General features: G+C 46.0%; 1 long non-coding RNA gene across 2 annotated transcripts in view; it reads left to right on the forward strand.

Annotated features, from left to right (window-relative positions):
* The window catches only part of LOC117876368, a 96,636-nt gene that overhangs the window by 22,695 nt on the left and 48,208 nt on the right, over window positions 1-25,733 (forward strand). For both annotated transcript variants that reach the window (XR_004645478.1, XR_004645479.1), the window contains exon 2: window positions 8,433-8,560. This is a non-coding gene — a long non-coding RNA (uncharacterized LOC117876368). The remainder of the gene's footprint in view (window positions 1-8,432; window positions 8,561-25,733) is intronic.

The following is a 25,733-nucleotide window of genomic DNA, read 5'->3' on the forward strand; positions in this document are numbered from 1 at the left end:
ACTTTTGAAGCTACCAGGGATCTGATCGCCATGACGGCACCTCAGCCCTTGGCAGTCAGAGACAAGCCTCCGGTGCCACAATGACCAGCACTGACTAGAGGCAAGCCGGCCATGATGAGTCAGTCACACTCCCTGTGGCACCGTTAGCCAGCACCAGGTTCTAGGCAAGGTTCTCTGACACCATTGAGGCGACAATCACTGGATCGGCATCGGTCCCCAGCACCGCCTGAGCGGCACCAGTCCCATCGGCGCTGCCGCGGTCCTCACAGTCGAGATCGGCCTTGTTGGACTCTGATGCGGACTTCTTCTTCAGAAGCAGCCGTTACAGGTTGGGTAGGCACCGGTGTGATGTACCAGGGAACCACTGGTGCCTCCAGTGGCAGCTGCCTGCACAGTGGCCCTTTTGGACCCCTGGGGCTTATCACCAGGCCCAGGGCGCCCCTTCCAGGAGCTCCAGGTTCATGGCCTCGAAAATCGAGCTCTCCCACTGCCCACAGACCAACCTACGCCTCAGGGCTCTGAGATGATGTCAGCACAAGGACCGCCTCCCACTCAGGCCACTGCTACCATGACATGACGCCGATGTCCCTGGCACTGGTCAGGAGGCGCTAGAGAGTTGGAGGGTCATGAAGACCCTACACCGCCTTTGGCCTCATCATCCTCATCCCCGGATGTGGTGGTGGCAGGGGCTTCGGCCTCGGGACCACCCCTGATTGACCACAGAGCCCACCAAGACCTGCTCCACAGGATTGCCCGCAACATGGGGTTGCAGGCGGAGGAGGTGATTGAACCTGAGGGCCCCATGGTGGACATTTTGGCACCACAGGGGCCATCTAGAGTTGCTCTGCCATTGATAAAAACTGTCCAGAGCAATATCAAGACCCTATGGCAGACCCCTGCAGCCATTCCACCTACTGCAAAAAGATTTTTTTTTTTTTTTTGTACCCTGTAAAGAGCTGGGTTTGCGGCAATAGTAGAGGAAGGGAAGGCAGTGGCACGAACCTCTTTGCAGGCCTCAATGGATGCTGCGGATTCTGCCACCCACACCCTTTGCTCTGAGATAGCCATGAGAAGGTTCTCATGGCTGCAGGCATCCGGGTTGCGTCTGGAACTGCAGCAGACCTTACAAGACCTCCCCTTTGACGGGGCAGGCCCATTCTCAGAGCAGACAGACTCCAGGCTGCACAGCCTAAAAGAAGGAAGGGTAGAAATGGCAGGTGCAAGCCTTCCCATCTCCTCTGCCCCTGGGCAGAATCTGACCAAGCCATCATCGGGCTCAAAACAGGCCTTTCGAAGGTGCACCCGAGGACAGCACACCAGCCACGTCACCGGATCCTTTCCCTTGTTTCTTGAATCATCTGTCCCACTTCTACCGTGCTTGGTTCCAAATTACATTGGACTGCTGGGTTCTTCACACGATAGAGGTGGAATATTCTCTCCAATTCTACTCCTCCCCTCCCTCCCACCCCCCTTACCCGTCCCTCTTCAGGGACCCTTCTCACAAGCAACTCCTTTTCCAGGTGGCAACAGAAAGCCCTCCACTAGGGCCACATACCTAGCAAAGTGGAAAAGGTTCACTTTCTGCTCAGCATTGCACACCTCCACTCCAGGTGCCCGTACCGCTCATCCCAGAGTACCTGCTGCACTTGAAACAGCATGGTCTTGCAGCATCGTCCATTGAGGTGCACCTTGCAGCTATTTTGGCCTTCCACCTGGGAGCGGTCGGGTGTTCAATCTTCGCCAACCCTATGGTTGCTGATTTCCTCAAGGGCTTGGCGCAATTATACCCACAGGTTAGACAACCGCTCCCTGTGTGGGACCTTAACCTGGTCCTCTCCAGGCTAATGGGGGGGCGGGGGCCTTCAGACCACTGGTGACTTGCTTTCTTCTCTACTTCTCATGGAAGGTTGCTTTTCTGGTCATCATTAGCTTAGCAAGGAATGTGTTGGAGTTAAAGGCCTTCACTTCTGACACTACCCCCCCCCCCCCAGTTTTCCTTAAGGACAAGGTACGAGTTAACTCAGACTTCACCCAGCCTTCCTTCCAAAGGTGGTGTCATATTTTCACACCAACCAGGACATTTTTCTGCCTGTCTTCTTCCCTAAAGCCGCATGGTAATGTCTGAGAACAGAGGCTCCAGTCACTGGATGTTCGGCGGGCGTTGGCCTTTTAAATCGAGCGCACAAAGCCTTTCCGGAAGTTGAACTAGCTATTTGTGGTGGTTGTGGACCAGATGAAAGGCCTCCCGGTCTCATCTCAGAGGATTTCATTGTGGATCATGTCCTGCATCCAGTTGTGCTACGAACTGGCGAAGGTTCCAGCCCTTACGGCGCACTCCACAAAGGCACAGGCGTCTTCGGCGGCATTCCTGGCCCAGGTCCCGATACAAGAGATCTGCAAAGCAGCATCATGATCCTCGGTACATATGTTCATCTCTCATTATGCCATTGTCCAGCGTGCCAGAGATGATGCAGCATTCGGCAGAGTGGTGCTCCAGTAGTATTTCCATAACTCCGACCCCACCGCCTAGGTAGGGCTTGGGAGTCACCTAATTGGAATTGATATGAGCAATCCCTCGAAGAATTAAAAATGGTTACTCACCTTCTCATAACTGTTGTTCTTAGAGGTGTGTTGCTCATATCCATTCCAATACCCACCCTCCTTCCCCTCTGTCGGAGTAGCCGGCAAGAAGGAACTAAGGAGGGGCCAGGTCAGCAGGAGTATACAGCGCCATAAAGGCACCACTTCAGGGGGTTCCACAGTTGACCTGACAGGAGCTGCTAAGGAAAAAACTTTCCGACGATTGTACACGCGGTGTGCACACACCTAATTGAAATGGATATGAGCAACACATCTTGAAGAACAGCAGTTACGAGAACGTAAGTAACCATTTTTTATGTGGATACGCTGACCTATCAGCTATGGATGCATTAATTTAGCTCTGACTTGTGGTTGGTAAATCTTTTTCTAGTGGTTAGTGGAAATTCACACAACCACCACAAGATTCAGCATAATTTGACAGAGCTGTGTGTAGGACTGGAATAGCAGAGGATGCTTCAGGGCAGAGCTGAGAGGCACTGACAGAGTGGAATAGGAGGGTTACTACTGGTGAGAAATGAGGTGCATTGGCATAGCTGTATGTGGGTTGCGGGCACAGCTGCTGCCCATTCTGTACTGAAATCTTGTCCCCATGATTTGTTTGTCATTCTTATGAGCTCAAAATTCACTCAAATTTTAAATACAATTTTGAAAGCGCTCCCAATAAAAGAGCACCTGCTCCTGGCTTGAATATTCCCAGATGCATGTGGTGTAGGTGAGGACAGACTGTTTAAAATTCCTTAGCCCCTAAAGCTTTTTTCTGTGAAATTTCCATTGAAGAAATGCTTTGTCTGTAAAGTAGGTCACAGGGTTTTGCCTAATTCCTGAAAAGTTGTGAAGATTAATTGGGTAAAACAGCCTTGCATTTTCAGTAGTAACTTTCAATTTTGTGCCCACATTTTGTGGTTGCAAACACTGAGTCAAGACCCTTCTGAAAATCAGGGGCAAGGTTTGCAAACGGCTTAGAAGGTGTAAAGTGCTCTATAATTGCTAAGTACAATAGTAGAATATCTTTAATTTTCATGTGTAACTGAACATATTGAGACATTGGTAGTAAGTTGTGTGAAGAATAGTGTGTGGTTCATAGCTGTTGAATAGAATTTGTGCTTCTGAAGTCATCCTGTGCATTCTTAGGGCTTCAAATTGAGCCCAGTGCTCCTGAGATGAAGAGATGTAACATACATATTCCCAACAAGTGCGTCGACTAATTTCCATAGGGTCAGACAGGGTCACCAGCCCATCAACATTTACCAGACTGCAACTCCTCCACAAGAACACAGTCACTGTCGGAGCCACATATGCAGTCTAATAAATTAGTCGAAACAATAGTTAAGAATAAAATTGTCCGACACATAGAAAAACATAAACTGTTGAGCAATAGTTAACATGGTTTCTGTAAAGGGAAATCGTGTCTTACTAATCTATTAGAATTCTTTGAAGGAGTCAACAAACATGTGACAAGGGGGAATCCAGTGGACATAGAGTACTTAGATTTCCAGAAAGCCTTTGACAAGGTCCCTCACCAAAGGCTCTTACGTAAATTAAGCTGCCATGGGATAAAAGGGAAGGTCCTTTCATGGATTGAGAACTGGTTAAAAGACAGGGAACAAAGGGTAGGAATTAATGGTAAATTTTCAGAATGGAGAGGGGTAACTAGTGGTGTTCTCCAAGGGCCAGTCCTCGCACCGATCCTATTCAACTTATTCATAAATGATCTGGAGAAAGGGGTAAACAGTGAGGTGGCAAAGTTTGCAGATGATACTAAACTGCTAAAGATAGTTAAGTCCAAAGCAGACTGTGAAGAACTTCAAAAAGATCTCACAAAACTAAGTGATTGGGCAACAAAATGGCAAATGAAATTTAATGTGGATAAATGTAAAGTAATGTACATTGGAAAAAATAACCCCAACTATATATACAATATGATGGGGGCTAATTTAGCTACAACAAGTCAGGAAAAAGATGTTGGAGTCATCGTGGATAGTTCTCTGAAAATGTCCACGCAGTGTGCAGAGGCGGTCAAAAAAGCAAACAGGGTGTTAGGAATCATTAAAAAGGGGATAGAGAATAAGATTAAGAATATATTATTGCCCTTATATAAATCGATGGTATGCCCTCATCTCGAATACTGCGTACAGATGTGGTCTCCTCATCTCAAAAAAGATATACTGGCACTAGAAAAGGTTCAGAAAAGGGCAACTAAAATGATTAAGGGTTTGGAACGGGTCCCATATGAGGAGAGATTAAAGAGGCTAGGACTCTTCAGCTTGGAAAAGAGGAGACTAAGGGGGGATATGATAGAGGTATATAAAATCATGAGTGATGTGGAGAAAGTGGATAAGGAAAAGTTATTTACTTATTCCCGTAATACAAGAACTAGAGGTCATCAAATGAAATTAATAGGCAGCAGATTTAAAACAAATAAAAGGAAGTTCTTCACGCAGTGCACAGTTAACTTGTGGAACTCCTTACCTGAGGAGGTTGTGAAGGCTAGGACTATAACAGTTTAAATGGATAAATTCATGGTGGTTAAGTCCATTAATGGCTATTAGCCAGGACAGGTAAGGAATGGTGTCCCTAGCCTCTGTCTGTCAGAGGGTGGAAATGGATGGCAGGAGAGAGATCACTTGATCATTGCCTGTTAGGTTCACTCCCTCTGGGGCACTTGGCATTGGCCACTGTTGGTAGACAGGATACTGGGCTAGATGGACCTTTGGTCTGATCTGGTATGGCCTTTCTTATGTTTTTATGTTAGGCATATGTAACTGGACATAATAATATCTATACGATGCAAGCCCTGCAGGCAGAGAACCTGTTTGTTTGGCACTGTTTTGTAACTATACAGCATCATGTAGGAATATAAGAGCTGCCATACTGGATCAGACTAGTCCATCTAGTCTGGTATCCTATCACTGACCGTGACTAGTACCAGATACTTCAGAGGAAGATGCAAGGATTCCTGCAGGAAACAGTTATGAGAGAATCTGCCCATGGGGATAGTTTCCTCCTAACTCCCAATAGTCAGAGGTTGGCCCATGTCCTGATGCTGCACAGTGGCTATCCCTTCCAAAACTCTTGGACTTTTTTTTTTTTTTTTTTTCTTTTTACTAGTAGTATCTCTAAAGGTTCTTGTTATCTATATGAAAAGGTCTGATCCTTTTTAGAATTATGCTCAACTCTTGACTTCAATTAAACATGTGGTGATCAGTTCCACTGGCTAATTGTGTGGCAAAGTTATATCCTTTCATCAGTTTTGAATTTTTGCTACCTTTCAAAATCATTGAGTACCCCCATGGTCTTGTATGTTACAGAGCTAGACAAATAATAAATCAACCTCCCCACTGGCCCATTCTTACATCTTCTCACATTTCCTGCTGTCTTCTCTACTCTGCTAATGATGTCAGCCTCGATTGTGGGAGAAGCTGACAGACAAACACTGTGAAGCTGTCTCCCACACTGCCCCTCATTCATGGAACATCCTCCACAAACTGATCTGTAGAGCCATTTCCCTCAACTTCTTCAAATGCTTTCTCAGGACCCACCTATACTGTGGTGCCTTTGGGACACTAACTGGCTCTGTGAATGCCAGTAAGGAGATTCATTAGTATTTATTTCTATTTTATAACTTCTTATAAACCTACTGTTAAATGTCTTTGGCTGTAATTCATCTAGTTGTGCTCATGGGGAGTCTATGTAACTATATGTGCCTATCTCTGTTAACCCTGTCCGCTCTCTTCTTTTTCTTCCAGTTGTTTGTTACTCCCACCTGTTGTATCTTGTCCAAAACTGCACTGTAACTTTTCAGGAAAGGACTTAGGGCTTCTCTACACTACCGCTTAAGTTGATGTAAGTTATGTCGCTTAGGGGTGTGAAACCCCCCCTCCCCCGAGCAACATAACTTACATCGACTTAAAGCAGTGTCTACACCTTGCTATGTCGGTGGGAGAGCATCTCCTGCCGTCTCCACTTTCACCTCTTGTTTAGGTGGATTAATTATGTCAGTGGGAGAGCATGCTCCCATTGACATAGCTCGTCTTCACCAGACGCGCTAAATTGACACCGCAACATTGATGTAGCAGTGCTGATTTAGCACGGTAGTGAAGATAAGCCCTGAGTCTTTGTATGTCTCTATATGGCGTGTTCTGCACAGTGAGGCCCTGAGCCTGACTGCAGCCTCCGAGTGGTGTCATAAAACAGATCCATAGTAACTGATATGCACCAAAGTATACACCTTGTTACATTTCAGCACAACAAATGTAACATTGCACGCTATCCCATACCAATAGGCCTTCTACATGTTAACACAGGCACACATCACCCTACACACATTGCAAATGGATAAGGAGAACCACATCCCATATGCTCTCAGGTCCACCTTGAGGAAGAATTTAAGTCGTTCTGTTTCACAGAGATGTTTAAAGAGATAACCTTATAATAATTGTATGGGGGTGGGGGCATGTGATGGAGGGGTGAAGAGTTTCCATAAACCCATTGCCTCAGCTCAGAGAACCTGCTAAGGGGCAGTGGTCAGAGAGAAACAGAGGGAGAGAGAGAGATATCAAGTGTAGTAATCAGAATGAAAAATGGAGCTCCGGTTACTTTAAACAAGAGCTAATTTATCACGAGAACGAGTGGATAAGTAGCTGAGTTTCAGGCATTCAGTAAGTTCCCCGTTCTGCTCCAAAAATTATTCCACCCCTGTCTCCATGCTCCCATAAATCATCCCCTTCTTCACTTCTGCTCCGATTGCCAATTACTCCTTCCTACGACACTCTTTTCCCTGCCCGACACAATCTGATGGGGCCCTGCCTTTTAATTTTACAAGTGCTTTTTTCTTCCTCTCTCCCTACCCCCCTTTCTTTTGTTCTGATTTTTTTATTTTATATTTTAATTTATTTATTTTTAAATAAGACTGGTAGGGCATAGATCTCTTTTTGGTACTTCCCAACTGGGAAGCTAGCTGGATTGCAGGAGGGATATGGGAATTAGTTATTTCTGCCAATGTGGAGTGTCTTTGAATTTTTTGTGTCCTCTTTCTAGGTGCATGGCAGATTCTAGATCCATCAAATCTCTACCAGACCTAAATGGCTTGTTGGTGAAAGGTTGTTTTTCACCTTATAGGAAAACCCTGTATTCTCTATCAATTTGTGTTTGTTTTTGAACTAGATACTGCACGTGGCATGTGTAGCTTCAGTTTTCTGTAAAACATGGTTGCTCAAAAGAGTTTCTGTGCTACACTGACTGCAGCTGTGGGAATCGTACTCTCCGAGGCAATACATTGCTTCTTCGGCAGGGTCCCAGTACTAGGTTCTGTACAAACACATAGGAAGAGCCCATCTGGGCCCTAATACAGGTAACTTAGGATAGGTCTGTACTAGCAACTTTTGCCAGTGGAGCAGTGCTCGTTAGGGGTGTGGGTTTTTGAATGACATTTCTGTATTAGCAGAAACCCTAGCATAAACACCGTTATATTGGCAGAAAAGGGCTTTTGCCAGTATAGCTTATTTCACTTGTGGTATAAGCTGTAGCTGCCCTCTTTTGACAGCATAAGTTGCATCTACACTAGGAGGGTTTGCCAGTGTATCTATACCACAAACTTTTTCTAGTGTACAGAAGGACTTAATATAGTGAGAATCACCATACTATTTAGGCACTGGATGAGTCTGATTTCAGATCACAGGAAAAAATCTCAGCAAATCTATTTTAAACACTAGAAGAATAAATGGCTTGAAACGTTGTTTTGTCTGTATATTTTGTTTCATAGCATAAACTACTCCATATTTAGTTGAGTTATAGTCTGTATGTTTCACATAACTGCATTTTTTGTTCACTAGTTCAGCACGTGAGCAGTGTGGTTTTTCGGTAAGGGTACCAACAAGAAATCCAACAGCTGCTGAAATTCCACAGGGAAGAGGTTGAGTGGCTGCTCCAGAAGGATGGTGCCGTTACAAATGCTTGATAGGTAAGACACCATAAAAACTGTCTGTCTCTCCATTAACAAGATATGGACAATAACATGGTCTTTGAAGGGTTAATTAGATGATATTGATACAGTGCGTAGGAAACAAAAAGAGCTTTCTAAGGGCTAATGTGTACACCCTTATTTACGTTGGTGAGCACTTACATGAGTTGTCCATTGAAATGAATGGGGCTGCTCTGGTGGGTAAGTGCTCACTAACCTGAATAAGTATCAGAGGGGTAGCCGTGTTAGTCTGAATCTGTAAAAAGCAACAGAGGGTCCTGTGGCACCTTTAAGACTAACAGAAGTATTGGGAGCATAAGCTTTCGTGGGTAAGAACCTCACTTCTTCAGATGCAAGTAATGGAAATCTCTAGAGGAGGTTGATAGATTTCCATTCCATACGGCTAAATGCAGTGCCTTGCATGGTGTCAAGTATCAGAGGGGTAGCCGTGTTAGTCTGAATCTGTAAAAAGCAACAGAGGGTCCTGTGGCACCTTTAAGACTAACAGAAGTATTGGGAGCATAAGCTTTCGTGGGTAAGAACCTCACTTCTTGCATCTGAAGAAGTGAGGTTCTTACCCACGAAAGCTTATGCTCCCAATACTTCTGTTAGGGTACATCTACACTACAGCGGGGAGTCGATTTAAGATACGCAAATTCAGCTACGTGAATAGCGTAGCTGAATTCGACGTATTACAGCCGACTTACCCCGTTGTGAGGACGGCGGCAAAATCGACTTCTGCCGCTTTTTGTCGGCGGCGCTTACTACCACCTCCGCTGGTGGAGTTAGAGCGCCGATTCGGGGATCGATTGTCGCGTCCCGACGGGACGCGATAAATCGATCCCCGAGAGGTCGATTTCTACCCGCCGATTCAGGCGGGTAGTATAGACCAGGCCCCAGTCTTAAAGGTGCCACAGGACCCTCTGTTGCTCTTAACCTGAATAAGGAGTCTACAACCTAGCACTAAGTACCAAGAGTTAGTCATTCTTGTAAGACATTAAACCAAAGTGCATGAAACTTATTGAATCTGAAAAAGGAGATTCCCCTGCCCTACAGAAGAGAGAATAGGCGAAGTGACAGCTCCGGCTGCCTTACTGCTGAGAAGGCTGCTGCCCAGAGCTGATTTTCGAGCTGGATAATGGATGGAGGAGATGGATTACCTAGTGATAAATCACATGGAGGAATCGCTGATGCCAGAACTCATGAGCAAGGGGCTCTCCAGCACACACTGCAATGGGTATTGCCATCTCTGTCTTAGGAGTGCTCTTCTCTAAATGTGCCACTGTGAAATATAAACAGGAGTTAGTCTGCCCGTTGAATGAGGACTTTACATAGGAGCAGATGTAAAAAAGGGAGCATTTTCTTTGTACATCTATCTGGACACATGTTTCGTGTGACCCCTTTATGTGAGGCTGGCCTCTGGGCTCTTGTTTTCACCATTTACTCCCATTCTTCAAAGGCCCTGTGTCATCATTGCATCCCCTTCTCTGGCCAAGGAGGGTGGAAGGCATCTCTCGCTGGGTCTTGTCAATGCCAGATTGGCTAGAGGAGCTAGCTACAAGTCTGTTCCTTCCCACGGGGGCTGTGTCCACTTCCTCTATAGTGTCCCCACTTACCCAGGGACCTGAGCTTGGGCCTCCTGAATGACAGCATGTTGCAGTAGCAGTAACCCTCTTTGCTTTCCTGAAGTCACTAGTGCTTTAAACAAGAGTTCCACGCCTTCTGCTTCACAGGATGCATATATTCTATACATTTTACAGGGAAGATTCTCATGGCTACTGTAAATTAGCCTGTATCCTCCAATTCCTTCCCTCAGCTCTATGGATGATGCACTGAGCAAGACCGCATGCACCCAAACAGCACACAAATGCTTTACATTTTCCAGCTTATCTAATGATACAAATAATACCCATGTAGACTTGGGCACATCCTAAACCTGATACAACTCCAAACGGGGGTGAAATGGACTCTGGACATGGGGGTAGACTGGGAGAAAGAGAGCTGGGAAAGACTGTCTGCTAACTGGTTTTCCTTACTTCATAAAAGGTCTTTTCAATCTCTATCTCCTAGGTCTTTTGGCCCATTTCCCTTCCAGAGCAGCATTGTTCCTTATAGTCTATTTTCCAGGTCAGCATCCAGTTTAATTTTAAATGTTCTTAAGAGATGGAGCTTCCCACACTTCCCAGGGGAGAAACCATGTCATTGTCTACTAAATCCTTCATTTCATTCTCCCCTTTGGCTCTGCAGCCACAACATACTAACTGCTCCACACCATGCTGCTGACAGGCTGCAAATGCTGCTGGCTCACAGACCAGGGTATTGGCAGGATAAGACACTCAGTATTTTTGACAACATTTCAGCTTCATTCAAAACACAAGTGAGATTCTTTTTTAAATCCATATTTGCCAAAGAGAAAAGGACTAAATGTGGAAGGAAGGATGCCGTGTTTTCAAATGTCCATCCAGGTGTAGATGTGAGAGCAGAAACACACCTCTCTTTCCCCCCTGGGTTGCCAATTCTGATTGGATGTATTCCTGGAGGCTTCATCACATGACATAATATTTAATTGAATATTAATCTTTAATTCCTGGAGACGCCAGGACAATCCTGGAGGGTTGGCAACACTCCCCCCCCACCCTGGGGGAAAAATGTGTAGGAAGCATAACTTGGCACTGTCCCCTGTTCAGCTTCATAACAAGAGCTGGAGAGCACTGATATGTTCCCCTCTGGTGGGGCAGAGCTAATCAGGAGAGGCTGCTGGACAAGAACTGGAAAGGAAACCCTATGAATCACATAGAAGGAGTAGGAAACCCTATGAATCAAATGGAAGGAGTTTGAAACCCAACAAACTTCCCATAGAGTGGAACAGAAATCAATGCCAAGCAGCCTTCTTGAAAGCCTGCAAGGAGGCAGTCAGCAAACGTGTCTCGCTGCTTACCCCTCAGTCAGGAGGATAATCAATTGCATGGACACCCAAACCTTGCCCACCCTAGAAGCTGCGTTGGCAAAGTGATTTGGTTTAACCTGTAAAGTCCTGAGTGGCTTGGGACCTCGTCAGTAATTATTAACCTGGCTGTGTTTTTTTTATGTAAAGAATCTGACTGGTCAATGCCCAGTCAAAGGTGGGAACGTAGTTCTTACTCTTTCTTGAGCATAGGTAATAGAGACCGCTCTGCAGCTATTGGGCCACACTAACCCAATTCCTACTTGTTGTTTTCAGAAGTAGGGGAGCCCTGCACATCTCTTTAAGGCAAGGATTTTTGAGGCTTTATTTATTTTTAAATATTTTTCTTTCCAAAAGGAAAAGGGGATTAAGAAATAGAGGAATCTCCTGGCTGAGTTCTCCTGAGAACCTGGTATATCTGGAACATTGAAATGACAGGCTCTACTATGCTGCTCTGTTGTTGCATATTTGGAAAATCCTAAATATGTGGTTTAATACTAGAAACTTTCCCCACAATTCCCTGTTATTTCACAGCGATCCTGTGGCACGATATGGTGGCTTGCTGCAGTTGTATATTTTACAATTTGGTTTTTACTTTTTTTTTTCCTTTAAAAAACAAACCTAGAAAATTACATTAAAATCCTACATTAAAAGAACATTGTTTAAGTTGCAAAGTTAAGCACTTGAAAATTGGGAAAAGCCAGATTTACTAATGCCTGTGCAACCTTAATTTGTCCCCCTTGTGTATGTGCACTATGATTGTCTTTAATGACACAATCATATACTGCTTGTTCCACAGGACCCCCTGCCTCATTCAGTGCACAGGTTGGAGACACTAGGCAGAATTAAAGTTGCACAGGCAATCATGAATTTAGCATTTCCTCTTCTTTTTTTTTTCTTAGTGTTTGACTTTGCAACCTAACTCTCATTATGTTAAAGGTAGTGGGGTTTTTGTGTGTATAGTATGAATTAAACGTGCACCTCTAGATCAGAGCAACAGGAAGGCTTGAAGACTTTAGCATCCTAAGTCAGGAGCCTAAAGAATTTAAGGTTCTTGAGCTATTGTTAGCTCAGCCACATCTTAAGGCGTGAGACTTGGCATGTTTGTTGTTAGAGGTGTCAGAACCACAGATTCTGCTGCTTCTTGCAAAGTGACACTCCGCTCCCCTCAGATGCGCCTCCAGCAGTTATCACTCCACATGCTGGTCTGTAAGGGCTCCTTAGTACCTACTACAGGATTCTCTGATGGGGCTGGACTGGCTTATCCTTCATGTGGCTCATAATTGAACCAGTGTGCCTTCTTTTCGCCTTTTTCCTAGCCATTGTGCCTCTGTGCTGATAGCATGATACACATGGGAAGCAGTCCCTGTCTGTGCTGAACTGGCAGCCATCCAGAGGAGTGTCGGGGACAATCCTGAGGAGGGACAGGAAGAGAGTATGGTCAGATCAGAGAGGTCAGGCTAGACTTAAGCACATTGCTTGTAGATGTAACTCACCTGCTCCTGTCGGATATTGAATGAAATAATTTGCTAAAAATCCACACAGTTTTGTGTGTGTACATGTTTGATGCTGGATTTGACTGCTCTGAAGAGGCTGTGCCCGGAGCTTTATCCTCACAGCAGGTACAGCAAAGGCAGTGCCAGCTTTTCCCGCTCATGCACGCACTCATGCCCCAACAGTGTATGTTTACCTTTTGGGGGAGGGGCTTCCCCTGGAAAGTTAGAAGGGAGTTCTGTGTCCAATGAATCCTTGGCCTCCCTGCTGAGCCAGTTGAGCCTAATGGGTCAATTGCTGCCAACTGCGATGTGTGACTTAGAGATGAGCAGCTCAGGGGCCAATTCCCAATTTCCTAAGCCAGTCAGTCCTCTAACAAAATACATCCTAATGGTGTTTCTGTCCCAGCCCGACAGCCGTTCAAAGGGTGATTTCTCAGGAGACCCTTCTCCCTTTCTCACCCAAACGTTAGTCCCTGTTACTGTGTCTGCCACTCCTGACTTTATTGTGAGCGACTAAGCATTGGAATAAAACTAAATTTAAAAAGAAAAATAAAGGATAAGAGGAATAGGCTGAGCCCTGCTGAGGTGACCCAGTGCCAGCGATATAATCATTGCAGAGAAGAGCCTTCTCCTATCAAGAGATCTCCAGGCAGCACTAATGTTTCCTGCCACATTCATTCTGTCTCTAAAACAAATCTCAGTGGGGAAGGTTATCTCAGGGGCTCTTTAGCCGATCCCCTCGTATGTCCGTCACAGCAGGAAACCAATTAGGCTGCACTGGTTGCTTACTTGGATGGGGAAGGAGCCAGCAACGTTTGAGATTAACTGGGAAAGAAAGGAGTTGAACTCCATTCAGAATCCCTGCCTGACAAAATGTTAGGTTTGTTTGTTTTTAAGTGAATTTAGCACTGGTGAAAGGGGCCAGGCTTGGAACTTAAGTTGTTCGCGTTATTCTGTTTGCAAGTGAACTCACATTGAATTTTCCAAGTGTCATTTGTTGCATGTTATTTTCTGACAAATGGTTTAGTTCATATGAATGAATTTCACCCACACTGGGACCAGAGTTAAAGTTGTGTTTGTATGCTGGAAGGATGTGAGTACTCTTTCTTTACATTTGGAGCAAGAAGGGGGATTGTGGAGGGTTCTGGGTAGAAGCTATGTAGTGAGGCAGAGAGAGAGAGGCTTTAGAGATAACTCATTTCTTATTTCAGTAAAGTTCCTTGTTCAGCATTAGAAGAAAGTAACTTTCTGTGATTCTTTAATGTTGTGACATGACGCATGCAGCCTTAACACTGGCATTTCCTGACTCATGAGAGCTTTGCCTTATGGTATCCGACAGTTCTCCTCTGAAAAGTGACTTTGAATAAGGCACCTTCTTACTGGGCAGATCTGCCCTTTGTGTGGATCTGCTGTTTTTAGTGACAGTGTTTACTGTGTTTTACTCTTGTTAGTCTGTGTCACAGATCACAGAGCATGCTATGCCTTGTACTCTTCTACAGTCTCTCAGGAGTGCAACTTCCTAGTGGTAGGCCTTGAGCCTCCACTTCCCTCAAGGGGGATTTCCAGGACTTTGCCACACGTGGGACTGTAGGTCCCTAAGTTTCAGCATCCCTGTTTCACACTTCATCAGGGCCAATTTGGCTGGGCTGCCCCTAGGAGTCTTTTTTCTCTAGGCAGTTGGTAGCTGGAAATAATATGCAATGACATGGGTCAGCCTTTAAAAAAGCAGGTATTTGTCAACAGGAACACACTGGGCAGAGATGTGGATTCAAAAAACAAAGAAGGCCTGTATGAATGTATCTTGCCTTTCATATTTAGCTTCTCCTTCGTTACTTAAGCAAGCCCTGCTTAGCCCTCAGAGCCTTCAGCCTTGGGTTGGGGGAGAGAGCCTGCAGCTCCCACCTCTGACTTCCTGCCAGCATCTCTCCCAAGGCATGTCTACTCTTCAATGTAAGCTCAGGTTAGTGGCACTCAAGTCAGCAGACACTGAGTTTGAGAACCCAGGGCTTGAGCATCTATACTGGTTGCCAACCCTAGACACAGGCACCAACTTTGTCATTTCCCAGGGGATGCTCGATCCCTACTCCACCCCTTCTCCCAAGGCTCCACCCCACCTCTTATTACCCCATTCTGCTCCCGCAGCCAAGTGTACCCTGCCCTCGCTCCACCCCCTCACCCCTAGCGCCTCCTGCACACCGCTCAACAGCTAATCATGGCAGGCGGGAGGCACTGGGGGGAAGGGAGAGGAGCTGATCAGCGAGGCTGCTGGTGGGTGCTGAGCACCCACTATTTTTTTTCCCCCATGGGTGCTCCAGTCCCAGAGCACCCATGGAGTTGGCACCTATGACCCTAGGTTAAGGATTTTTTTATCTTGGGCCTGAATCCGGGACTCTGGCGTCCACACTGCAGTATGCAGACCTGAATGTGATTGGGGGAAGGGGGAGGGTCAGTGCTTGGGATGGATGGTGGGGTTGATTGCCATGCAATGTACTTATGAATGACCTGACTGGTTAGCAAGTGGGAGGGAGGTGAGGGAGTTGATTCACAGTATGGATTGGTGTAAGGAAGTGATTGATGTATGGATTCATGTAGCTAATTGCATTGAGAAATAGTGTTTGCATACAAATTCCCAGTTGTCCCTGATCATGTGTTTACCTTTATTATTTGCAATACATGTTGTATGATGTGATGCAGTGATAGCAATAAACTTACTTAATAAAATAAAAAGCTTTATTTATAAACATTTATTAGAAAAGTACAACATTAAACTATTGCCAGGCAGGCCAGCTGCCACTCCCATGCCAAAACTTAAAAAAAAAACAAAAAAAAAAAAAAGTGCATGAACAAGAGCAAACAGTGAAACCATGTACAAGACAGAACCCCCTACTGTTACAAGTTCCCTGGCAGCCTGTTCTCCTTTCCCTTCCTTCCACATTTGCTGCACACTTGGCGCTGGGGGAAGGGAGTGGAGGCCTCCACAGGGAAAGGAGTCAATATGGAGGAAGGCATGGGGCAAAGTTTCCCTGCCCAGCCACTCATAGGGCCTGATTGCATAGGTCACCCTGCCATGGAGTTGTCCAACCTGTTCCTGGACTGTATGCTGGTACTGTGGAGGGGATGCAGGCAACAGGAGCTGGCACTCTTGTAGCCATTAGTGATAGCAGCCACTCAAACCATTCTTTCTGCTGAGCTCTGTCCTCCTTTCTTAGCCGCCATTCCTGTTCCAGGAACTGCAAAGCAAGTACCTACTTGGGTGCTGCAACTGTGTCCTCAAGCTGTGCAGCCAGCCTGAGCCTTTCCTCTAGCTGTTAGTCCTTCTGTCTTTGGTCTCTCTGCTTATTGTCCCCATCCAGAACTTCAACCACAAGTTCATGAAATGCTTGCTCATGAAACAGTGTGTGTGAAGGCACGTTGGGCCAGACTTCCTGCACTGTGAGCCAAGCTGTGGAGGTACTGCAGCCTGCAGAGATCAGGGGCCCTGGAACAGGACAAGACACAGAGGCTGATTGTCTCAAATAGCTCAGAGCAGGAGCACAGCAAAAATCCAGGTGGAATTTCAAGGACCTAAAATGTTCCTTTTCCAAACTGAACCTCACTATTTTGTGAGAGGGATGCCTCAGTCACTCCCTGGACACAGCCTGGTTAATTGCAGTGAAAGAAGTGCAGAGACAATGGTAAGTTAAAAATCAAAGCCTTTCCCCCCCTAAAAATTGCTGAATAATTTGGATTTGGGGTGGAGGGTGGACAGTTGGTGGCCGTACTATGAAAATTTCTCTATTGTTTCAGCCCTTCCACATTTTGGAGGACATAAATCCTTGTCATGCCTGACTGACAAAGAGAGGTACACTGCTACCTCAATATAATGCCACCCAATATAACACGAATTTGGATATAACGTGGTAAAGCAGTGCTCTGGGGGGGAGGGGCGCGGAGCTGTGCACTCTGGTGGATCAAAGCAAGTTCAATATAACGAGGTTTCACCTATAATGCAGTAAGATTTTTTGGCTCCCGAGGACAGTGTTATATCGAGGTAGAGGTGTATTAATAAGCTATTGGTGGGAAACCAGCAGTGTATACCCTTGGAGTAGTCAAAATACAGTGACTGAACAGCACATCTATGAGTGGAGTGTGCTGGTCAGCTACTGTGAGGTCCCTGGAAAATTCTCTCTCTCCCTCCCTCCCCCCACCCCTCTGAAATATGACTGGCCTCAGAATCCAGCATGGAAACTGATGGGAGGCAGCAACTGGTGCCAAATGAGATCAGCTAAGTGACTCTGCTGCTGTTAGAGGAGGTTTTGCCACAGGAGCCAGTAGATCACCATCCTAACTGACCAGGGCATCATGCATTGGTGTTGGCTCTGAGCTTTACACAGTACCCAGTAGCTGGTCAAACTCCTCATAACACAGGCATGAGATCAGCGAGTTGCCCAAAATGTGGTTTTGGTTCCTGGTTTTCCAGTAATTGGATTTGAGCTGCCTAATCCATTCCCTGCACTGGTCACTGGTCCAGTAAATTTCCAGTGCTGCCTGTTTCTTAAGTGTGGTCATTCGTGGTACACTTACTAAAATCCACCGTTTTTGAGCGCCTTGCACCTGTGATTAATCAATTTGGCTGTGCTCCTGTAACCAGGAAGCAGCACACTTTGCAAAGGATGACTTCTGGTTGGTGTCCATTGCAAACACAGAATCTTCTATGAAGGGGTGTTTGCAGCTTGGCGGTCAGAATAAAATGGAAGGGTTAAATGCTGACTCGCTGAGCTACTGTACTATAACAAGGGAGGTTGTTTCTGTTTCCCTGGAGTCAATTGGTGATTATTCGAGGAGAGGACAAAGGAAGTTGGCCCATGGGATTGTGGGATATTTTTGACAGACTTCCAGGACTTGAGTCTGGGCAGGGTTGCATCTACACTGCAAAGCAATAGGGTTTGGACCCTGGGTCCCAGCTTGACTCAGGCTTGACCCTGCCCTCCCCACGAGGTCGTAGATGGAATGGGAGATTGGGCTCAAGCCTGACTCTGAACCGGGGCTTACATTGCAGTGTAGACATTCCCCCCAGAGTCTTCTTTGTCCAGTTTGTCAGGGCTTCTTTTTAACAGAATCAAATCTCTTTGTTTAGCTTTCCTACCTCAATAATTCCCTCTCCTCTATCCCAAGCCAGGGCATCTGCCCACCTGTGTGGAGACAGTACTTTGCAGCCCTGATCACCTGTGTGGTTGTTGAAATATTGAGTGACTGAGTCAGTTCAGATCATTGTCTCTCCCCTGGGAGGAGAGTTCCAGGCAGGAGTCAGCCCTTTGAGTCCCTGCAGCCCACAGTACAACAGTAGGTAGGTAAACTGAGTCACACATAATATTACAAAAATAGTGCACAAATCTCCCAGAGTGCTGTAGAGTCAACACCGCTATAAAAGAGGATTGTAGGTTCTGTTCCTTCTCAAGCCCTACCAACTGAATGAGTCCAGTCAGGTACTTCTGTGAAAATCCATTGATGGCAGCTGTGAGTGTAATTTGGGAGCAAAATTTGGTCTGCAGAACCTTTTATTACTATTGACGCTTGAGACATAAAGAACCCAGTTTGACTCTCAGAGCCCAGGAGAAGTTTGTGTTGGGGGGCAGTTAGTAAAAATCTTATTGTATGTATAAACTGAGGACATTTGACCTGGAATCACTGAGTGACCCTAAACATGGAGCTCCCTGCTGTGCTGCCATTTTATATGTGGGTGTGTTTTTGTGTGCGTATATAAATAGACAAATGTAAATGCCTTGAAGGACAAGTGTTGTCAACAGAAACTGTAGAATATGCTTGGCCAAGTCGAGTCCAATTTTGTTGACCTTAAGGAAATTCCCCTGGACTCCTCTCTTTCTTCAGACTTTTCCCTACTGGGGGGTCTGTGGGGGTTGGCATTTCGATTTGATCAAATGGCATGTTGAGCATCCATAACTCCCATCGCTGCTAGTTGCAGGCTTAGTTTGTTTTTGAGGCAGGCCTGTTCTTTTTATTTATGTGCTTATTATTGTAGACATTCTGGAAGGATTTTCTTTTCTTTCCATTCTTGTACACGTGCCCTGAGTTTTTATAATAAGATGCATTGTATAAATTAAAACATAAATCTTTTTATTGCGGTCACTTCAAAATCCTCTGTACAATACACAGTGCGAAGAATTTGTTAGCTTGGTTTATCACCAAGTGTATCTAATTCAGTTTACTTCCTAGACTTCCATTTGCTACTTAGTGGGTTTCTAAGGATACTTATTGAGCTGTATGTTTATTATTGTTGTCAAGTGCCCCCAATCTCTTTAGGCCCCCAAATGCATCTTCCTTAATTCCATGCTGTATCGTCCCCGTGGATATGCCTTTATAGTTAGTCTTTATAGAAAGAGAGAGGGAGTAAAAAGACCATTGACCATTTAGGAGAATATACATATTGTAATGACTGGCTAGAATATAAATGTCACTCTGCTCTCTACTTCATGGAATCAGAATTGTTTAACATTGTATCAGAGGGCATATACAGCTAATGGTTAATTGAGATTCTCCCTTGCTCAAGTGGTAGGAGTCTGTGCTTTTGGAAGGATCTGAGTTCTTTTCCCTGCTGTGACTGTGAAATTCCGAGTGGCCATGGTGTGTTGCGTAATGACAACTGAAGTCCCAGGTGGCCATGGGTTCATTGCGCTACAGAAGCCTCCAGAGGGTAAGAAGGAATCTTCCACCCCACTCTCCCAATGCATAGATATATTCCAGAAGTGATGCTGTAATGGATTCCACTGCTGGAGACAGGATACTGGACTAGATGGTTTGATCTGGCGTGACACATTCTGTGGTCTGTAAGCCTGATCTAGAGATGCTGCATAGTATGAGCCTGCCTTTCGGGAAGGTACCTTTGTGGGCCTACACAAATGTAAGTTACGTTTTTAATATAGGGCCATGGAGTTTTAGAAGTGCACATGGGCATCACAAGAGTGTTGTGGTGTGTGTAGTTTTAACAGTTTTTTTTTTAATTTATTTTTCCTTCTCTGAAATATCATCACCATCATCATCATCGAAGAAATTTCTCCGTTGGGCCTCACTATATGTGGAGTTGAACAACGCTGCTTTTGTGCTACAAAAAGCATTACTGTTTCTCTAGTGCGTTGTCCTGTGTTTTTGCAATAGCTATGTCATCACTGGTTTTAGCCTCGTTCAGGTGAGAAGGTAGAGATAAGACAAGTAGCTGAGGATTCATGCTTTGCACCCACCTCTACTTATGCAGATCTTGGCCTATGCAGACTCATTCTCTGGGATTCTTGGGAGATGTGAAAGAGATGATTGCACAAAGTGACAATCCTACTTATACCAGTGGCATGTATTGTGCTCTCAGGCATATGACTGGGTTGGGTTTTTTCCCACCACTCCAAAGACTGGTAGTGCTTTCTAGGCTGCTGTGGGGATAAAGATACTGACCCATAATGCAGGGTGGTTGTGAGGCTTAATTCATTAATGTTTCAAAGCACTTTGAGAACCCTTGAAGGTCAAAATATTATTAATGGCAACAGTGGAGAGGGCAGCACAAAGAGGGTACATGGGGAGACGGGGAGGCAGAGAATAAAGGAGAGGCAGGGTATTAGGAGAGAAGGAGACAGCAGTAGGTTAGACAAGGAGAGGGGACAGGAGTAGAGTACTCTGTTGTCTGTGCCCATGTCCCCCTCTCTTTCACTTGCACTCTGAACTCCACCTGCTCCCATTCTGAAAGCAACTCGAACCCCTTATCAGAATTCAGCATTGCAATAGGTTGTTTTTAATCCTCTCCATATCTCCCTTATTTTTTTTCCCTCACCGAGCTTGCTGGGCTGTAATGTTTCCCTCTGTGTAATCCATCACAGACACAATGTCGCTTGTGCAAATTAAAATGCACCTCAGAATAATAAAAAAGGGGCTTTTTTTTCTTCCTTCCCAGCAGCAGTCCTCAACACAAACCATTTGTCTCTGGGCAGGAATTCAAGAAAGTTAACCCTGTATGTGCTCCTCTGGGGTGTACATGCACCTACGGTGGGGAGAGCCCAGGAAACTTGGACAGTGGGACAGCAGGTGACAAGGGTGTCTGTGTGGTGCATCAGGCTGCCCTGTGTTGTTGAGCTCCCAGATAGTTGGAGCAATGAGTCAGTTGTCTGGCCATTCATGGAGCAGATTGCAGCACTCTTCACCTTCAGGATGGAGGTGCAGCCCATGAAGACTACATGTCCCAGCATACAGTGCTCTATGTAGAACCCAGCTGCCAGGATCTATGAGTATTTCATGTTGGTACCTATAGTTTCCATGGGTTTCTTCTATATCTGAAACATAGAGGGCACTGAGATGCATAATGCAGCTATGTTTGGCCAGTGGGTCACATGCTGGGCACTTACGAATTGGCTACTATATAATGAGCCCATACTGAGAGAGGAGTATTCCATCCTAGCTGAGACTTTGTCTGTAAAAGCTTAGCTCAAGGGCAGCATTTTATTTCTTCTTTCATAACTGATTCTTTTTAATGAAAATTTCTCCTTAGTGACTTGTAAATTCTAGAAGTTGTATATAAATTCTTAAAATACCTTTCGTAGGGCAAGGAAAGCCCAGAAAACTGATGAAAGGTAGGTAGATGTTAGAAGAGCTGGGTGGCTGGGTGTAGGATAGTGGAGTGGAAGGGGAAGGGGTGTTGTAGGGCAGGACTGAGGTGCGCTAACAGAGCTTTCTGAGGAGATCAGGATTGGAATAGAAGGGGCATCTGTGGGTCAGGATTGAGGGATGTCGGCAGAGCGGTATGGTGGACACTTACCTGCACCATTCCCCTTGCTCAGAACCAGCTATGAGAGCTCTTGCTTCCATGGACTGCTTAACCCCCAGACTTCTGACAACAATGGTACTTTTGTGCATCAACCTGCTCCTAGAGCTCTCAGTCAAACATCTTTTGTCTCCATAGGTGCTGACGTCTAGTTTTCCCCAAGTGTGTTTCACCTCGAGGCCCTACCCCCACTCCACCTCTTCCTTTCGCCGTTCCACCCCCTCCCCGAGGTGCCCGCCTGCCCACTGCTCTCTGCCCTCCCCCAAGCTCCTACCCAAGCTGCTGATCAGCTTTTTGGCTGCGGCTGCCAAACAGTGTCAGGGGCACTGCCAAACAGCTGTGCGTGGTGGGTGCTGAGCACCCACTATTTTTTTTTTTTTTTTTTTTTTCCTGTGGGTTCTCCAGCCCTGGAGCACTGACGGAGTCGGCGCCTATGTTTATCTCCATCGTGACTCCCTTCCTCATTTATTCTCAAGGCAAATTTGGGGATTTATTAGGTTAGGGACAGACGTCCTTTTAACTTCCAAGCTGAAGAGATTTTTCCCTAGCCTCCAACATCTGCATGTGCAGGATTCTGTGCTACAGCTTCAAGCTTGTCTGGGAGGTGTGGGACATGGGAGGACATCTGAAGCTCCTACTTCTCTGCTCTGGGTTAGTAATATCTGGGAGCTATTGTGTCAGGAGTAAGGTGGAAAGGCCAGGGCCTGAGGGATGCAGGGGAACTTAGCTGCTATGTGGTGTAAGGGCAGTGAGTGGAGCAAGTAAAGGACCAGGCTCAGAGTGAACAAAATAAACCCAAAGCTCTAGGTCTGTGGCTAAGGAGTTTCCCCATTGTTCTTAAACATTGCTGAGAATATTGGAATAATATGGTCACTCTGAAGAGTTCTAATCAGGGCTAATGAAGAGTAATGGGGCTGTGAGTGGGCTTTGTTGTGTCTGGAGAAATGGGTATATATCTGGCTGCGGGGACATGCACAGCTGGATATATGCCCTAAACATCGAATGGCACTCTGGGAAATCTTTTCTCTGTGTGTGGGCCTGATTTTACTGTCACTTACAGTAATGCCAATGTCCAAATTACAGCAGTGTAAAAGTGGTGTGAGTGTCAACATCTGCTGCCCCCAGTTCTCCTGTCTAATAGCACATGTTATTTAGATAGCTGCTCAGCTGCTTCATTCTGGATGTCCTTCAGGACTCTTGGGTGAATGACATCCAGTCCTGTGGACGTGTTGCTATTTAGCTTATTGATTTGTTCCAGCACCTACTCTTGTGACACCTCCTTTTCTGGCAGTGTCTTGTCTTTATGACCTGGAAAGAGTAATTCTGGGGTATGTATCTGCCCAGCTACCGTTTAGCATCTCTGCAATGTCCTTATCCTCCTTAATTGTTCCCCTTTCCTCTGGTAATTCAGCAGATCTACCAAATCTCTCTCAGGCTTCCTGCTTCCAATCTACTTTAAAATGTCTTATTTTTATGAATGTGGTTAATTGCTTCAGCATCTCCCTGACATTCTAAAGTCCATCTTACATTTTACTATTTATGGTCCTTTTTACTGGCTTTGCTTAAGTTGGTTTTCTGTTTTCTGGGCCTGAATAATCTCTTTGAGATTTGTTAAATGGCAAAATACATTTATGCCTGAATCCAAAGGCTGTGTTCATTTAATATTCATGAGCTCTCCCGTGTCACGGGCATTCCTGCCAGAGCCATGTGAGAAGTGCATGCTTTCAGTCATGATATTTTGTCCACTTCAGTCTCCCTATGCTCCTGTCCCCGAAGTGCGGGAAGGCAGCCAGCAGTGCCAACAGCTTTGGGCCCAGCCCCATTGCTGGTGTCCCTGAGCCTTCCCGCACTGGGAGCCTGTGGGGAGAGGCTGGGCATGTGCCTGTCACCGGAGGAGGTAAAGACCTAGCCTGTGGAAAGGCTGGCAGCACTTACTATAGGGCATGAGAGGTTATAAACCATTTTAAGAGAGAAAATGTGTGCAAAAAAGGAGAGAATTTGTGAGCAAAATGGAGGACTGGCAACTAGGAAAACTCAGACCGTAACCCCTGCTGTCTGTGACGCATGGCAGGTCACGTCCCTGCTCTGCCTCAGTTTCCCCATGTGCAAAAGGAGGATAATGATAGTCACCGTGTCTCTCCCGGGATGGAAGAACTATGAACTATGTTTGTAAGATGAAAAATGCAAAGTTTTATCCTGTTAAGGGAGGTTGGAATTTGAGCCTAAACAACTTCTTTATGTCCCTCAAATTGAAAAATAGGCTGCCAGCACCAATAACATGTACCAACAGCCATGCTCACCTTCTCACACCCTCTGAGTTGTGATGGGAGTCAGGGGAGACCCTGGGTTTTATGTTTGATGTAATCCCTTCAGCTGAGGGTGAGAACACCTTCTGGTGGGCCAGGTGCCCCCCGGTCTGCCTCTTCCTGGTGGACTGAACCTATTCTGTGAAATTTCTCTCATGATGGTGTTCCCTTGCTGACTGCTGTGGGGGATAGAGAGGGGCACATGAGCAGGCAGTGCCTTTCTAACCAGCACACTTAAGACCCTCCTAGAAGCTCCATGTCTGCAACCTTCAGCACCAACTCCCAGGACTGACCCGACCCTGCAAAGAAATGATGCGTCCAATACACTGTGGAGAGGCTGCAGCGCTGAACTAACCAGAGAGAAGCATCTCCCACCACGCTGTCCCTGCCCCTGTTCCATGGGAACCCAAGGAAGATGAATTGGTCTGTTGATTCTGAGCAGAAGTAACTTGATAGTTGTGTGCCTCTCTGGAAAGCGCTGTGCTGCCCTGTGCCCATGTCTTGTTATGTGCTGGCTTCATTGCTCTGACAGCATGAAGGATGTTTGGTTTTGTTCCTAGTGCTGTTATCATTTATCATCCTCTTGTAAAGCCGGAACCGTCCGCTTGCATCCCCCCCCGCCCCCCAATCCTGGCTTTCTGCTCCCCCGCCTCCCCAGCATTGAGATATCTTGTATCCAAGAAGCAAACACTCTCTCCACTAGTAGGGATGAAGAAATCAGGCCTGGAAGTGCAGTGACCCCCTCTCTACTCTATCCGTCTCTCAGATCCCCAGGGCCAAGAGCCATGGTTTATATAGGTCAGGACTCTGGCTTGGGAGGAGTGAGATGGACCTGATTCAAGGAGAGAGACTGCTGGTAAGAGCCAAACCATGAGGATTTAATAATATATGGAGATATACCTATCTCATAGAACTGGAAGGGACCTCAAAAGGTCATTGAGTCCAGCCCCCTGCCTTCACTAGCAGGACCAAGTACTGATTTGCCCCCTGATCCCTAAGTGGCCCCCTCAAGGATTGAACTCACAACCCTGGGATTAGCAGGCCAATGCTCAAACCACTGAGCTATCCCTCCTCCTGCATTTTACTCAGTCCTTACTCAGGGAATCTCCGACTGAGGCTGATGCCTGAGTAAGGACATCAGTATTCAATTTAAAATGACAGAGATTGTGAGGTGGGGCCTTTCCCAATCTTCCACCTCCTGGTATATTTGTTTGATGGTCTATGGTGTAGCACTGGGTTGAATCAAGCATGCCCATGGATGGAGGATATGCTGGCGAGGGACATAACTGGAAGAAGAGTTTTCTTCCCACCCACCCCCTTCTATATCCCCCCAAGAAATAGTCTACAAGCACCCCTTTAACTGCAGACCAATAGCCCATCCCCAGCATCACTTTAGATAACCTAGAGGCAAATGGGTATTTCTAGGGCATATGGAGTGGAAGGGGAGGGTAACATAGGGGCTGGATACTATCCCTTGCCCTCATCTGCTGTGGCAATGTTCTAAGTTAAAAATCAGAAGATAGTGCAGGTACATTTTGGAGCTGCAGAATGTGACAGCTCCATAAATTACTGTGGAAACAGGGATGGAGCTGGAAGGGTCTACTTTTCCTATCATTTGCCATCCTGCCTG

Source organism: Trachemys scripta, chromosome 4 (genome assembly GCF_013100865.1).
Source record: "Trachemys scripta elegans isolate TJP31775 chromosome 4, CAS_Tse_1.0, whole genome shotgun sequence".
Taxonomy (NCBI): Eukaryota; Metazoa; Chordata; order Testudines; family Emydidae; genus Trachemys; species Trachemys scripta.